The following is a 15,137-nucleotide window of genomic DNA, read 5'->3' as shown; positions in this document are numbered from 1 at the left end:
GTCTAGAAGAGTGTTATTAAATTTCCATATAGTTATGCAGTTTTTGCAACTTCTTCTATCATTATTTCCCAATTTAAATACATGCTTAAGAATACTAGCCTTAGGCTGCAAAGCCAATCAAGTAACACAAGGACTAAGTGTTTTTATACCTCCATTGCTATCAACTCAGCATGTGCTCTAAACCAGTCAGACTTTTGGTGGTGGGAGGAGGTGACTGTGGTGCTCATCTCCCAGCCAGTGCAATGGCTAGCTCACAGGAAGTGTAAGTTACTTTCTTGTTTTTCTTCAGAGAACCAGAATAGCTTCCACAGAATCACAGCATGGGCACATTGGCTAGTTTCCCCTACCATTGTCCATATGACATTCACCAGCTCAGAGCAAGGGCATATTAGCTTTCAATTTCTCCTCTCTGGTCTGTGATGGCTCTGGATTGTTAATTTTTTCTTCAAGATGACTCAGTGGAGATGTATCATAAACCCTGCATATCTGTGTGTGTGTCCTACAGAAAATAATTCATATGTAGGTCATTGATTGGAGTGGAAATAATTGTCTTGAGGAAAGTTGTGTCATGTAAGAGGATTTGGCATTGGTGAACCAAAACAATACAGTGGAATATAACAGCTTTTGTATATGTGAATTGTCTTAAACAGGTTTGATACTTGTTCCTGTCATCATCCAACAGTACCAGACTTCAGTGCTGAGTCTTTAAAACAGATACATTTTATGTTTCATGTTGGGGTCTTTTCCTAGAAACTAAGATGCCAAAAAGTTGTACCAAAAAGGCTCTAAGAAATGACAAACAGAGCATGATCTTTAGGGATGCAGGAGGAGAGAGATCCTTGGCAGAGCTCATCACTCTGCTAGCCAGCTGTCCAACCTCATGCAGGCAGGAGTTGAGTGGACAATAGAGGAATCCTGAACAGGATTTTGGGAGAGGATCAAGACCCACTCCAAGCAACAGACGATGGTAACTGCAGAAGACTATCCCACAGAAAGTATCTACGTGGCCTCAGCTGTGGCCTATATTGCCACCTGAGACATCTCTTGATTCTCAGTTCAATCATGCCTGTGCCACATCACAGCCCTGCATGAGTATTCAGCTTCAATGGCTCCAACATATTCCTCCTTTTTGTTTGGTTGATACACAGATGGGTGACCAGCTGAAGATGTAGAAGATGTGTTAGAGCTCCCACCACTGCACAGTCCATCCATCCATAATGGTCGTCAGGTACAATCATAGATAGCAATTGTCAGATGATGTTAGTGATACGAGATTCACCACAGACAATATTTTAGAATTGCACGGTACCTCCCGAGTCCAGACTTTTCTGAAGAAGGTTCAAGATCAAACTGACATAAGGATTACACTAAGGACAATTGGTTCATTACTTCCTATCAAGGCCAGTTCTTAAAACCATTCATAGCTCCTCATATCTCTTCTGTCCATGTCTGCCACCTGGAAGAGTCATGGCCATTGCTTGACCATGTTGATTTTTGTGAAAACTTAGGAGATTTTTCTGGTGACTTGTGACTCTCCTTAGGCACATCTTGCATCAAAGGTCACTTTCCTCTGTGGTCTCATCATCTTCCTGATCAGAATAGTAGGTACTCACTGGTTATCTTCTGATGACGAAAGCAGGATTTCTTTACATCCTGGGTCTCCTCCAAGCTTGAAGTTCTGTGGACAAAATGTTGGCTATCCATTTAGCCCATCTGTGTCTCTCATTTTTGGTCTTCTACCTTAGCATTGGACATCCAGAAGAAAAGATTGATCACAATACAATACATTAGAGGCAGTAAGCTTAACATTACTATTTTATCTAAACATGAAACACCTTAAAACATTAAGTGAAATGTACTTTCTAGTATCCATGGATATTTTAACATTTGAATACCTACAATGTTAACAGTGACATATTTTACATGGTAAATCAGAAATCAGAACTGTACATATTATTGTATTATGACATCTTGCAATAATCTGAATTTCTCTTTTGACATAAAATATCCATTTTAGTCAAGCACCCTTATCAAATACCCAAGAAACCTCCTATGCATCATTGACCAATTTATTGACCTTTAGTGAATGTGAATCTCACAAGTCTTTGGTATTAGGAGAGGTATGAACATGGAAAAAAATTCTGTTACCATAAGTAATCCCCATTTTACAATCTTGGAGGCCTATCCCTCCAGAAATATGAATATATCAAATACATCATCAATTTGAAAACAATAAACTGTCATAACCATGTGAAACCTTTACACAGGCATCTTCAATCAAAAAAATGTATTAATTCTTTTGATAGTGACCAATGTGAACATTTTGGAGTACATTTCATAACTTCAGTTAAGGTGTCTCCTATAAGACTATGGAGATCATTGAGGTCTTTGAGGAATAAACAAGCACTGGTTAAAAATGTTACCCAGCAGCTAGTTTATGATTTATCGATCAGAGACCCTTGTCCAGAAATCTCAGTCCTAAGGGACTTTGTTTATTCATCCTAATAATATCATTTCTAAATAATGAGACTATCAAGTCAATGATAAATAACAACACATTCCATTCATATACCCTGTCTTTGTGACATTCTGAACAGCTGGTAACCAAGATAAAAGCATACTTTATAAATTCACTGCCAAAAGAAATCTTTGATTATGTGATCCAGATATGGAAAAAGAAAAAGATTATTGAGCTCAAAATGCAAGGAACAGCTGTTCACAGAGTGGACAAGTGGATAAACTTACACAGACAATTTGTGCGGATTCAAACAAACACAGAAATAAGCACAGAGCTTGTGGGGGTCCGTGAGAACCCTTTAAGTTCCTCAGAGGCCATTTGTGTACTTGTACCATACCCCTTTGTTAAACTAGCTCATCTCTTACACCCCATGCTCCCAGTGCTGGAAAACCTGTACACCTCCAGCACTCAGGGTGTTCCCAGATGTTCTGGGGCACTTGAGCACTTCTGTATGGGCATAATTGATTTCTGTTTTACAGGTTTGAACAGTCAGTAGCTCAACAACTCCCAGAAACTGCTTACAAACTGACTGAACAAACAGACAACTGATATAGGGACAGACTTACAAACATCTTATAATATCAGAGTGAACTTGAGCATATCCTGAAGCCAAATTACAATACCTTCTTACAAAGTTAGAGTCTACAACTTGAATTCAACTGACTGATGTATTAATGACCAATTTCTTGTCCAGTCAGTTGAATTTCTTATAGTCCAACTAGTTGAGATCCTGTATAAAAAGAATTGAGGCTTGAATCAAGGAGAACTGAAATAGTGGAATTATGACATGGAGCCTGTGGTGCCAATGCATTCATGCAGGGCAAACACAATAAGCAGAAATACACACAACACCTTGGCAATAACACATAAACATCCCCTCTTCCCCAGATCAGCAGGGGCAAGAGCCTCTGCCCACAAGGGTCTGGGGGTGTTTTGTATCATAGAAAAGGCTTTGTCAGAGGTATATTCTGGTAAAAAACATATTTGAACTAGGGAAGATAAATGCTCTGTTGGGAAAGAGAAGTGACAAAGTAAATATCACCATCGACAGAATAGTAAGAACCTTTGTAGGAAGTGCATTATTCTTCTTTAATTGTTTCAAGAGAAGAGATTTGAGGGTATAATGAGCTTGTTCAATGATATTTTGGCCAGTGGCATTATAGGGATACAAGTTACATGAGAAGTGTTCCATGAGGAACAAAAGTAAGCAAAACCTCTGAAGTATGGGCTGGACCATTGTGAGTTTTAAGGAAGGAAGATACACCCATGAGTGTAAATGCAGCCAAGAGATGTTGAATTACATGTCGGGCAGATTCAGCATGCAGTGGTGAAGCACAAATAAAACTAGAAAATGTATCAACAGAAACATGAAGAAATGAAAAAGAAATCAAGAAACAGTATGTGGTATGTTTACCAAGGTTCATTGGAGCAGAGGCCATGAGAGTTGACAGCATCACAGGGAAAAGGGTGAGGCATGGCAGTGCAATGGAAATCAGTGTAAATGAAAGCTCTAGCTGCAGAAGTTGGAATGTGAAACAATTTGTGCAAAGAACACACTGATTGTTGAAAAAAGGCGGGGCTTTCTTTAGTGTTATCAAATGAGGGTAGACTATAAATTAATTTCAAGAGCAGCCTGAACTGCATATAGAAACAATGTGTTGAAAAGACCCTACCCAAAAAAGAGGGAACAGAATATTCAGTGCTTGATCAGTAATTATCATATCACACAACAGGTAGGGCTTAATGACTACTTATGTAAAAGAAAAAAAGGGTCATGGTGAAGTCAAAGAGGAGCCTGTAGATGCAAAACAGGGACATTAAGTGTGAGCCTATTGCTAAAGGAGAGATAACAAGAGAAGATAAGTGTGGGATAGCATTATGTACAGATAAAGAGGCAGTAACTAAGTTAAGGACTTGGGGTGAAAAAAATTTGCAAAGCAAGGATAACACACAGAGCTCACATCATTGACAAGAGGTTTGTGGTGGTGAATACAGGTGTTTCCAAGTTTTATAAAAACATATGTTACAGCTTCATGAAGGGGGGTTCCATTAGTGAAGACAATGAGGGCAGGTACTATTTAAAGGGCTACTAACCAAATAAGTTTGAAGAAAAAAGGGAATTAGGGTAAATAGAGACAAACAATGATCATGGAGCATATCAAAAGAAATGGAACCAACATAGACAGCCAAAGCCACTTGCAGAGGCCTTGATTTTTTTTTTTTTTGGTCCCAGGGATCAAACTCATAACTGTGCACTTGTAAGGTAGGAGCTCATACCACTAAGCTAAATTCCCAGACCTGAGTCTTGCAGAGGGAACAGCAGAGGACAGCAAAAAAGGAAAAGTCAGCCTTGGTAAGTGGTAAGACAATACTGATTAAATCAATTCCAAGGACTATAGGTGTTCCAGTACATCCTCAAGAGATGAGAGGGAATAGCATTGACAATGGGAAATAAAGTATTTCCAGGTGAGTGGAGTAAAACAAAACCATCATCTCCAGTGTGTAGCAAACCTGAAAAGGAACAATCATCAATAGTTACAGAGAGGCTTCAGTATTCATCTCCCATGGAATAGCAGGAGCCACCACAGTAGAGCCAAATGCTTGATTTCCATGGTTAACATCACAAGTTTTAGAGGAGACAAGGAAAGACAATTAGTTGGGCTACAGATTCAAGAAAATTAGTTGAATGTGCAAGAGAGATCACAACTGAAGCAATAATATGCCCATATAACCAGCATCAATGAGGCCAAGGATAACAAATGTGCCTCTTTTTTGATGCAGGTGAACAGGAAAGTACTGGCCAGCTGTCTCGGGAGGTAAAGATTCATGAAAAGTGGTAGGAACCTTCTAAAACATACCAGACAATTACAAGCTAGGGTCAGGTATCATAGAAACATCTTTTAATGCATTTTGATATGTTAATTGCTTTAACAAGATAGAGGCTACTGCCTTGTGGTCCACCCGGCATTCAATAGCTTTATTTAGTCTTCTATAAAGGCAAGGCAAGGTTCAGTGTCCTCCTGTTTAAATAGACTAAAAAACCATGTGTGCCCACTAATTCAGAGATTCTTATTCAAGCTTTTAAAGCAATTTGAGGATAATAGCCTGAGGGTGGCAATGAACTCGTTGACAAATATCTGAAAAATCTCTCACCCCTCATAATTCAGCAGCTCCTATAGGGATATAGCAATCAATATTATTTATAGCTTGCATGTCCTCAGCACCAGTATGTTCTTAAGCCACACCTGATGTTGGGCTGGAGTGATAATAGTACACACTGAGACTTTCCAGTCCAAAAGGATCATTTCACAGTCATGAAGGATACCCTCAATAATGCCAATTACAAAAGTACTTTTAAATCCATATTTCTTGACAGACATTTTAAAGTCTTTATTTTTCTTGTTTTTGTTGTTTGGAACATGGGACTGAACTCACAACCTTGTGGGTGTCAGGCAGCCACTTAGGCCACTGAGATTACCCCCTGCACCTTTTAACTCTTTAAATAGAGTACTGCAAACTTTCAAAGTGGGGTTCTTTTCCTGTTGATACAAAACAGGTCAAACAATTAATTTGCCATGTTGTTTACCTTCTTGCACCATCTTTTGCCTGGGAGGTCAAACAGGTGAAGAGTTGCCCAGAGGCATTACAGGGTTTGCATATTTTGGAGGCAGCAGCAAGAGGAGGTGAGAAGCATCACAAGTGAGGCATCCAGGAAAACTGGGAAGCCAACCCTGTGTTGTTCCATGTGCCTGCCTGCCAAATGTCACAGCATCCCTGCAATGATACCAAGTGTGCAAGACAATGAAGAGAGCTCAAGGTTCCTCAATGCAGCAGTTTACATATGTTTTTCCCAATCTGCCACAATGACCACACCATCCTCAGAATAACAAGGAGAATGATCATGAATTTCCCACATGAGGTGCACCAAACTATCCTTGGAAGTAACATGGCCCACCTTCCTAAGGAAATGCACTTTGCACTACATTTCTGTTGCACTTCAGACACAGAATTCTGCACGATTTAATTTTTTCAAAGAAAATGAAAGGATTTTCCAAAGAAAGTGAGATAGACATGCTTTGGGGATTGTATTCCACCCCAGGAACTCAGCAAAAGTAAGTTACACTCTACATCAGACATCTCCACTGTAGCAACCCTGTTCAGGCATCAAGATTTTGGGTTCCATTCCTGGATCCACAGGCCCTCAAACAGGTTCATGGGAAAGGCCCAAAACAATGAAACAAGTGACACAATCTTTAGGACTGCAGGAGAAGTAAAATCTTGGCAGAGCTCATAAGTCTGCTAGCGACCTGGCTGAAAGATGCTGGGTAGCAAGTATTTAATCAGAACTAGAAAGGAGTTTACTGGACAATGGAGGAAACCTGAACATTATCTTGGGATGGGTTCAAGGATCCCTCAGGGCAACAAATGATGCTAATTTAGGAAAACCATTTTTGCCTATCTTGCCCCCTGTGATGTCTCCTCATTCTCAGTTCAATCATGCCCAGGACATGCCACAGGCTTGCATATCTATTCAGCTTCAATGGCTCCAAAATTTTTGCATATAATTACATCAATCACAAATGCACATCACTCCAGTCTCATTCAAACATTGCCACTTTCTCTCACTCCCAGACATGGCCTTCAAATTTTACTGAATATTGATAGACATTTGCCCTATCTCATCCCATTTATGTTTAGTCACCATGTTCAACAGAAGAGAATTTGTCAGTCTGAGCCATGAGATGTTGAGGACAGAGTAACACTTTTTTTTCATCAATACTGTTTCTCAGCATGCATAATATTTTTAGACCAAGGGACTGTGAAACTCACAGTGGTGATAATAAGGAAAAATTAATAGTGCAAGATGCTGTAAGAAAATAAGAAAAGGCAGTGTGAAACTCATTAGCTCAACAGAGGAATAAAATTTCATTTTACCTTGAGTTGTTTGAATAACACAAATAGGTTAATGAGACAATATTATATAGTATTAATGGCAGAAACAGTAGTTTGAAGCAAAGACATGAGGGTCTGCTGATCATAGAGACATGGCATTGTTACACACTGTGTAAATGTAAACTAAAAAGGAGAAGGGAGGCTCTGAGAAACTTATCCCTCTTGTGCTTGTAGAAGTCTAGTAACATGTTGCAGAACCACTTAGGTTCAAGGCCAATTCTAGATGGAATAGGGAGAGCCTATAGTTGAATTTCCATGAGTTCAGATAGGTCTATAGAGTTGTAATAATTGATTATTGGGAACTCAGATTATGCATCCTACATTTTTTTCACATCATCAAAATCAGTAAAAGTTTTGGGAGACTTGCAAATTATATTTTTTTCAGAACAGAACAATTTTAAGCAACACAGTATTTCACCATAAGACAACCTGATATATCAGTAGCTACCATAATTTCTCTTTCTTTGAAACAGTTGAATATAGTTTCATATACAATTGTATCAAACATAATAAAATAGTACAAAACCATTAAAGAGAATGAAATAATTACAGGACATTCAAAACCAAACAACAGAAAATGGAAAATTGTTATCATATTATCTCATTATTCATAAAAGATTTGTTTATACTATCACACATAATAAAATCCAATAAGAGAAAACATGATGTAACCAATGGAAACATAAGAACAAAATCATGGCAGCACTTCAAAGCAAGATGATATTAAATTAGCAGTGGCTACTATAATGTCTTAGTTTCTTAAAAATAGCTGCTCATAACATCACAGATAATAAAATCAAACAACCCAGGATAAAACCATTCCAACTAATGAATGGGGACATTATGAGTCTCCAAAGTAATGTAATGGGGAATCATGATAACCATAAACTCTTATGTACTCTTAACTGGCTCTTACACTAGGGAGAGTATACAGTATTTATACATGTGAGTTTGATTTATTTCACGTATGAGTAAGGTTTCAAGTTGCATCCATTTATTTATAAATATCTCAATGTGATCATCCTTTATAGCTGAGTAGTACTCCATTGAATAAAAATACCACAGATTTTTATCCATTCCTCAGTTTACAGACACTTAGGCTGTTTCTAAGATCCAGCTATTATACATTGTGCTGTTATAAAAATGGGTGTACATATATCACTGAGGTGTGATGCTTTCATTTCTTCTGGGAATATACCTAGAAGTGGAATAGCTGGATCAAGTGGGACTTCCTATCCCATCTGTTTGAGAAATCACCATACTGACCTCCATAATGGTTTCACCAGTCTAAACTCCCAAAAACAGTGCAGGAGAGATCCATTTTCCCCACAGCCTCCCCAGCATTTCTTGTTGGTAGTTTTCTGGATCCTGGCCATTCTTTCTGGAGAAGGATGTAATCTCAGTGTGGTTTTAATTTGAATTTCTCTAATGAGTAATGATGAGGAACATTTTTTTTTCATGTATTTATTTGCCATTTGTATTTCTTCATCTGATAATTATGCATTCATCTCAAATGCTATTTTTGGATTAGATCTTTGAATTTTGGGAGTCTGATTTTTTTTTAATTCTTTATATGTTTTAGACAGAAATCCTTTGTCTTAGGGATGGTTCACTAAGATTTTTTCCCAGTTTCTGTTTTTTTTTTTTCACTATGCTGGAGATTTCTTTTGACATGCACAAACTTTTTAACAAGATGTGATACTAGTTATTGATTCTGGAAGGTATTTCCCCTGTGGTTTGATTCCTGTTCATGAATTCTCTACCTACTCCTATGTCTTCAAGAATTGTACCCTATTTATCCTCCAACGGATTTAGTTTTTCTTTTATAATATTCATATCTTTAATCCAGTTACATTTTGGCTTAGTACATTTTGATAGGCATTGGTCTAGATTTAGATTTTGGCGTATAGTGAGCAAGTTTTTCAAGCACAATTCATTAAAGAGACTGTGGTTCTTCCAGGGAAAATGTTTGGTCTCTTTATCAAAGATAAGATGGTTGAGTTTGTTTGTAGTTGTGGTCGTATCTTCTAATTAATCCCTCTCTTTAGATCTGTTTTTATATCAATACCATGTTAATTTTATTATAATTGCTTAGTAGTATAAGTTCGACTCAGGGATTGTGATGCCTCTTGCCTTTCCTTTGCTGCTTAGAATTGTTTTTGCTATTCTAGGTCTCTTCCGTGTCCAGATTAATTTTAGGAGTGATTTCTCTAGATCTATGAGGTATGTCGATGCTATATTCATTAGGATTGTGGTGAAACTGTATAACAGTTTTGAGAGAAAGGGCATTTTCACAATATTTAGTTTTCCTATGCATGAACAAGCGATGTCTTTACATTTTCTGAGATTCTCTTCAATTTCTTTTTCAGGATATTATAATTTTCCTTTTATAGATATTTTTTACTTCTTTTGTGAGATTAATTCCAAAGTATTTCATTTTTTTGGGTGGTAGTGTGAAGGGTGTGGCTTCTCCTATTTCTCTCTCAATGATTTTGTTGTTATTGTGTAAGAATGCTATTAATTTTTGAGTATTGACTTTGTATCCAGCTACTTCGCTGAATTTATTGTAACTAGGAGACTTCCAATGGAATTTTGAGGGTCTTCTATGTAGAGTATCATGTCATCTGCAAATAATAATAATTTAACTTCCTCCTTTCCTATCTTTACCCCTTTAATTTCTGTCTATTATCTCATTGCTCTGGCTAGTATTTCCTGTACTATTCTGAATAGGAGCAGTGATAAGGGACATCCTCGTCTTTTGCCTTAATTTAAGGTAAAGGCCTTAATCATTTGGCCATTTAATAATATGCTAGCGATTGGTTTGTCATAGATTAGCTTTATCATATTGAGGTAAAGATCATCTATTCCAATTTTTTGTAAGGTTCTTTTCATGAATGGAAGATGCACCTTATGAAAAGCTTCCTCTACATCAATAGAAATGCTCACGTGATTCTTACCTTTGGTTTTATTGATATGGTGGATTCCATTGATTGATTTACATATGGTGAAACATCCCTGCATGCCTGGGATGAATCACACTTGGTTGTGGTGTATCATCCTGATGATTTGCTGCTTCCTGTTTGCCAATATTTTATTAAGGATTTTTGTATCTGTGTTCATTAGGCAGATTGGCCTGTAGTTCTCTTTTTTAGTTGGGTCTTTCTCAGGTTTTGCAACTATAATAATATTTCTTCCAGGAATGATTAAGGAAGAATTGCTTTCCTTTTGATTTCACTGAAGTGTTTGAGGAGTGCTGGCATTAAATTTTTTATTTCTTGAAGAATTCCATCTGGGCCTGGGCTCTTCTTTGTATGTAAGGAGAATTATTATATTTTCAATTTCATTAATAGAGACTGAGTTATTCAATAGTTTTACATCTTCTTGATCGAGCTTTGGTAATTCATATGTTTCTAGGCATCTGTCCATTTCTTCTGTATTATTAAACCAATGAAAGTAGATTATTTTAAAATAGGTGTTGATAATCTTCTGAATTTCCCAAGAGTCTGTCATGATTTTGTCATTTGCATTCATTATTTCATGAATTTGAGCTTTTTCTTCCCTTTTTAAAATAGGGTAGGTTAGGTGCTTATCAATTTTATTTATTCTTTCACAGAACCAACTCTATCATTCATTGATTCTTTGGATTGTGATCTTAGTCTCTGTTGCATTAATTTCTGCTCTGATTTTAATAATTTTCTCCCTTCTTTTGACTTTGGGCTTCATTTGCTCTTGTCTTTCTAGATATTTGAGGTGTAACATCAGGTTCTTTCTTTGTATTCATTCTGTTTTCCCTGATGTAGGAAGTCAGTGTAATAAATTTTCCTCTGGATGCTGCTTTATTGCATCCTACACATTCCAATAAGTTGTATGTGTATTTTTGTTTGATTTTAGGTATCATTTAATTTGTTCTTTAATTTCCCCTGTTACCCTCAGATTGCTCAAGCGTGTGTTATTCAGTTTCCATGTGTTTGTGTGATTTTTGCAGTTTCTTTTATCATTGGTTACTAGATCATGGTTCTATGATCCTATAACATGCATGAGATGAATTAAACACTTTTGCATTTATTTAAAAATGTTCTGTGGTCTAGTATATGGGCTATTTTAGAGAATATCCCATGTAATGATGAGAAGAATATACATTCTGATTTTGTTGTGTGGAACACTCTGTATATGTCCATCAGGTCCATTAGTTTACAGGTATGATTCAGTTCTGTTATTTCTTTGCTGATTTTTGTTTGGCTGATCTGTCTCTTGGTGTCCATGGTGTGTTAATTTCTCCTGTTAGAATTGTATTATTGCTTATTTGATTTTTCATTTCTATACATAATTGCTTTGGATAACTTTGTGTTCTGGAATTTGGTGCATATATATTTAAGATAGTTGTCTCTTCTTCTTGAAGTTTTCCCCTAACCAGTATGTAGTGACCTTCTTTATGTCTTAGAATCATTCCTGGTTTGAAGTTCACATTGTCTTCAACAAAATAGCTACCCTTGTTTTTTTTTTTCACTTCCTGTTGCATGATGTATTGTTTTCCATCCTTTGCCTTTCTGTCTGTGAGTTTCATTTTGTGTTAGATGGGTTTTTTGTAGACAGCATGTGATTGGCCATTGTTTCTTGATCCATTCTACCAGTCTGTTTCTTTTAATTGGTGAATTAAGCCCACTCACATTAATGTTTATAATTGTTATATATTGATTTACTGTTGACATGTTATCTTTCCATACTGGTTAATTGTCTAACTTGCTTAGTAGTTTTATTCTATGAGTATCAAAACTGTTTTTCAGTATTCTTTGCAGGGTTGGCTTGGTAGTCATAAATTTCTTAGATGTTCTTTGTCATGAAAGTTACAGATGCAACAGCAAGAAATAACATGCCAATACTTGCAAATTATTTATCAATATAAAATGACTGCATCTGTGACTGCATCCTTTATTGGCAATTCAGTTACACAGAGGCCACACAGCATAGGCTACAAGGCTAGGTTCAGGTGACAGGAAGCACCATGGAAGTTCCTAACCCATGTGCTTCTTGATCATGCAACACAGAATGTAATGCCTTAATATCTGTAAATAATCTATCAACAGTCTTCAAAGCCAAGCTATTGATATAGCTGGGTTTCTCCACATGAGAGAAGTGTCATGGAACATTAGCTAACTAAAGAATTTTGTCATGTCTGACAAATGGCACCTCTTACCCTTTCTCATCTATTGTAGTCAGGGTTTGCAAGGAAAGAGATTATATTAAAATATTCACTCCCCAAAAGTCAGATTTAGAGAGGTGTAGATCTGTCCACATACTAGATACCTAAAGTATCATGCTGACAATCTGAATCCTATGACAATATACTTCTTAAGTCCTGCTGAACACTTAGATCCCATGGCAAGGACCAACACAAGTTTACTTGGAGACCTAGAGGCACTCCCAGTGTCCCATACAAGTCTCTATCAAAGTTGTGTACAAGGAAGAGTCAAAGTTCATTGTTGGAACCTACAAAGTCTGTGCACTTGGGCACAGCATGTGTGCCACCAGGCTGAGTGATCAATACTGGAGCCAAGACAAAAAGCTCAGGATGAGGGCCAGAGATCTGCAAAAGAAAACAGTAGCCATGCACAGTACTAATGAGGTCCTGAGCTCCTCCTCCTCCGATGATGATGATGATGTCTGTGTTCATATCTGGAAAACTCTGATACCAGCTTCTCCATGAGAATCAACAGCCCAGCATGTTCCCCTCCATTTCTACTTTGATGGTGCTTGCAACAATCCTTCAATGGATGCTCTATGCCCAAAACAATGGTGCCTCAGTTCACTGGGTGATCCAAGTTGACATTACTAAGTGGGCCACACCACCAACACAGTTCTTCAGATACTTAAATTCCAAAACAGACTTTGTGAATGCTGAGGATTGATCTCAGTGGCATAAGCATCTGCTTAGCATGCTCAAGGTCATGAGTTTGATCCTCTGTATACAAAAAAAGGATGCTTTATAACTCCATATCTTAAAGTAGTCATCTGGTAACAACAATTAGAAAACCTGAGGCGAATTCAAATTTAATATCAGGAACACATACCTCCACAGAGTTGTCTTCTCATGTAGCTTGACAAACCTCTCATGGAAACTATGTGGTCTCTTTCCTGTGTGTGTGTGATACACTCTACTTAACTGTGTGCATTTGCATCAAACTGTAGACAAGGTTATTGATTATATAAGGCAATTTTTAAAAAATTTTTAAGGAAAGTAGAAAAACATACAGTTATATACATTTGAACACATAAGTCTCACTGCAGTACACTGACAGCACTAAACCCAGGAGAGAATGTCATGAGGATGGTGGTATGTACATCACCACCTCAATAAGGTCACAGTGGTTATAGATGCTTGAGGTAAAAAGTGGAAATACTTTAACAACCAAAACAGTTGAAATTTAAAAAAAAATACTGAATATGAAGTTAACTGGGCCTGACGGCATGGGTGTGTAACCAAGCACTTGAGAGGCTGAGGCAGGAGAATTGTTTGAGACTACTCTGGGTTATAAAGTGATCTAAAATCCAACCTGAACTTCATAGCAAGATGTTTCCACCAAAAGAAAAACAGTTCAAATCTAATTAACACAAGAGTGTAATGGTGATGGCCTTGTTACATTAGCATAACTATCATGCTTATATCATGCTTATCACACTATGAAAACCTAACTTAGAGCCCATTTCATAATAAAATATCATATCATTTACTAAACAGAGTACACTGATGAGTATTTGTTGTTCATCATTGACCTTTGATGGTGATGGAGCAGTGCTTGCTGCTGCTCTCCACAGAAAAGTGACTATTGCTGCAGTAAACAGGAATATGCATGAATCACTGCAATGGGCCCTTAGATCTTTGAGTATGAGACCCATTAAAGGAAGCACTGCACTTAGTGGACTTACTATGTTTAATCATTTCAATACTTTGAACACTGACTTCAGTAGTGGTTGAAGTACTTGCCTACATTTCCACCAACAAAGTTAAGTAGTTTCTTTTCCCCTGCCATCTCATGAGTGTTCTTTTGATCTTGCGGTGATTTGTCTCCGCAATGAGATAGTGTACTGATCTACATTTCTCTATTGTGCATAAATGCTCAATAGTTCTTCAGGTATTTCTTGACAATTTGTACTTGTTCTGAAAAGTGGGTATTCATTTCACATTTCTATTGGATTTACATGTTAGCTGTCAGGGAGAAACATGCAATCTTCTACTATCCTGTAGATTGTATCCTCATCCTTTTTTATTTGATTTTTCTTTTGCTTGTTTTTTTTTTTTTTTTTTTTTTTTTTGGCTTCTTCATTTGTGCACAGGTATTAAATTATTATAGAATCATTTTTCGTGTTTTGTTGCCCTATCTTATTTTCTATAAAAAGCACCAGCAGTAGCATTGTGTAAAAAAGTTTTGATAATGCCTCTACTTTCAGAACCTAGAATGCCTGGCTCATTCATGTTTCACTACGTTTTACTCTAATACGGGCATATTTAAGACTGCTGCACAAATTACCATAAAATGCACATTTCCTGGGTGAAAAAAAAAAGAAATCATGATTTTCACGATTCAGCTACCCTATCCTACATTTATATTCTTTACCTAAACTTACCTGTTTCCTTAAACTTCAAATGCAGGTATAAAAACAACTACCA

Source organism: Cavia porcellus, unplaced genomic scaffold (genome assembly GCF_034190915.1).
Source record: "Cavia porcellus strain 051 isolate PalLab524CR breed Dunkin Hartley unplaced genomic scaffold, mCavPor4.1 scaffold_42, whole genome shotgun sequence".
Lineage (NCBI taxonomy): Eukaryota > Metazoa > Chordata > Mammalia > Rodentia > Caviidae > Cavia > Cavia porcellus.
This window is presented reverse-complemented; position numbering follows the sequence as displayed.